This window comes from Palaemon carinicauda, chromosome 3 (genome assembly GCF_036898095.1).
Source record: "Palaemon carinicauda isolate YSFRI2023 chromosome 3, ASM3689809v2, whole genome shotgun sequence".
Lineage (NCBI taxonomy): Eukaryota > Metazoa > Arthropoda > Malacostraca > Decapoda > Palaemonidae > Palaemon > Palaemon carinicauda.
The window spans coordinates 144,762,041-144,765,113 of record NC_090727.1 but is presented as its reverse complement, the minus strand read 5'-3'; positions in this window follow the sequence as shown (position 1 = coordinate 144,765,113).

The window sequence follows — 3,073 nt, the reverse complement described above, 5'->3', positions numbered from 1 at the left end:
TTTCCTATGCCTGTTTTCACTATATCCCCTCTTTCTAATCCCACGTTGTTTCCATTTTTTCCCCTCGTCTTTCCGTTGCTGCCCCTCCAGGAATTTAATTGCCAGCGGATCTCTTTCAAAATTTCAAGTAGAATGTTTTGCCCTAAAATCCGCTTTAAAAATACTGTTAGATTCCTTTCCTAACACTTATTTCTGAAACTGGGTTGTACAATGTCTCAGAAAAAAAATGCTTTGATAGGGTCTATTTTAACAGTCGGAAAATAATCTTATATATTCATATTTTCTCTTTATATTTTCATATGTAATTTCATGATCATAACTATGCCTTTAATTCACTTTGTACATTCTTTAACTCCACAACATTTAGATATAGTACCTAAGTGTCTCACGCTTCATTGTAATTCTTAACATACAAAGGTAACCTTTTGTCTGCAGAAAATATGTCGCTTCTGTCTAGTCATTGCATTTCCAATCATATATTCGTTATTATTAGCATAGCTTTAGAGTTATTTTCAACATATGAATGATCGTTTATCAGTGCTTAAGGAAATCTTCTAAATTTGTAATAACATATTCTTGACTGATCATACCTTCTCTTTTCTTTATCCCCTTATTCTTTATTTCTACCTAGGTTCTTATATCCCCCTTTTCCTATTCTTACTTTCCTTTATTCTCTCTTACTGTATCCCTTTAGAATTCCTGAGTGCAGGTGACACTAAAACTCTGCCTCTCCTTCCTCGCGTATAGGTTATCTGAAACAGAGTCTGACCCCCCTACCCCCCATGAGGATATCTTGCCCCCCCCCCCCCCCCCTCCCAACATTTTATTTGCGTCTCAAAGTAACTCGATCTACTCAAACAGACACGCGACGTCATCTACCGGATTTTTATCCAAGAGCATCGCGAGTCTTTTGTTTCCTTTTTCGAGTTCCCGGATGCCTTGGTATTTTTCGAGGCCTCGAGTGAGTTCTCCTTTCTCTGGAAGAGCAATGGGATTCGATTGTGACGTTAAATCACGAGGATTTTCAGTCGGAATAGGCATGAGAATTTTACAAAATATAAACAAAGCTTGGAAAGATAGTCATATACTTTTTTTATTATAAGTAAGCTTTAGTCTTACACTTTTTATCAGTATGTTTTACCGTAGTTGGTTCAATCACGTCTTACTTATTTTTGCAAGATAGTCAAGCCCGTTGTATTGTATAACTATTTTGATATATGAAGAAGATATATCTTATAAGAATTAATAATCGCAACTAACATCGTAACCGCCCTTAAAATCACGTTTCTTATCCAGATGAGGATCGCTTTCAAATTATAATCCCCGTTTGTCAGTAACAATGTACGCATTTGCAATATATTGTGTACAATTTCAAACATATTTATTTCTTAAATACTGCCAAAAAAAGCAAACAAGGAAACAAATGAAACCAACTAAATACAAAACATAATGGCCTGCGGTAAATGCCCATTTTCACAATGAATATTTGAGTACATTATTTGAGCATAATTTTTCTTTTTTGAAATTTCGAACACACTTAAGATATGAAAACAAAGTACCTATGAAGATAAGACTTCCTAATGAAATTGTATACAAGGGGATCATTAGCCATAGCAGTAAATGCTCACTAAAATAAATCTTGGTATGTAAATCATGTAAAAAAATAACTACCGGTAATTTTGACTAAAATAAAAACGTTTAGCCAAGAATTAAAATAATTGCGTAGTATCAAGTTTCATATTCTATTCAAAAGAAAAATAAATCAAGCTTATATTTTTATCTAAATTTTATACTTTTAAACAATTGCTCAAAGCAGTTAGTTTACTGGACAGGAAAATCCCGTTTAGTGGAATCAATCAATATTACACTTTACTCTACTTAGCCTACATCATCTACTATGATTTTCTCTCCTATTTGAAAACCCTTTGTTTTCTGTCTCACGAAATTGATAGGAATTCAATTAATCAGTGATTTTGGCGATAGATTTTTAACAGATTCATCATCATCTCCTCCAACGCCTATTGACGCAAAGGGCCTCGGTTAGATTTAGCCAGTCGTCTCTATCTTGAGCTTTTAATTCAATACTTCTCCGTTCATCATCTAGTCCTTTGCGCTTCATAGTCCTCAGCCATGTAGGCCTGGGTCTTACAACTCTTCTAGTGCCTTGTGAAGCCCAGCTTAAGAAAGTGTTATCCTTTTCTTTTACTTGATTAAAAATAATATATGCATTTTTTAGTCAAGTAAATGAAAAGGATAACACTTGCCTAAGCTTGGCTCCACAAGGCACTAAAAGAGTTGGAAGACCCAGGCCTACATGGCTAAGGACTATGAATTCCCCTACACTGAAATGACTCCGTAACACCCATCAGCCTATCACATCCCAAGCGAAGCCCAGTCCAGTCACTATTCTCTCCCCTAACACATTTAGGCTGCAGCATTTCATCCCTGCTTCCGTTTTTTCCTGGTTATTACAAACGTCTTTCCTTCATGACAGGAGTTTATCCATTTCTCATAGCTATTCCCCCAATCTCTTTTACATGTTACTTTGTCCTGTTCTTTCGAGTTTGGAAAATACTTTTAATAGTAGTAGGTTGGCCAGGGGCACCAGCCACCCGTTGAGATACTACCACTAGTGAGTTATGGGGTCCTTTGACTGGACAGACAGTACTACATTGGATCCTTCTCTCTGGTTACGATTCACTTTCCCTTTGTCTACTCATACACCGAATAGTCTGGCCTATTCTTTGCAGATTTTCCTCTGTCCTCATATACCTGACAACACTGAGATTACCAAACAATTCTTCTTCACCCAAGGGGTTAACTACTGCATTGTAATTGGTCAGTGGCTACTTTCCTCTTGGTAAGGGTAAAGGAGACTCTTTAGCTATGGTAAGCAGCTCTTCTAGGAGACGGACACTCCAAAATCAAACCATTGTTCTCTTAGTCTTGGGTAGTGCCATAGCCTCTGTACCATGATCTTCCACTGTCTTGGAGTAGAGTTCTCTTGCTAGTGGGTACAATCGGGCACACTATTCTATCTAATTTCTCTTCCTCTTGTTTTGTTGAATTATTT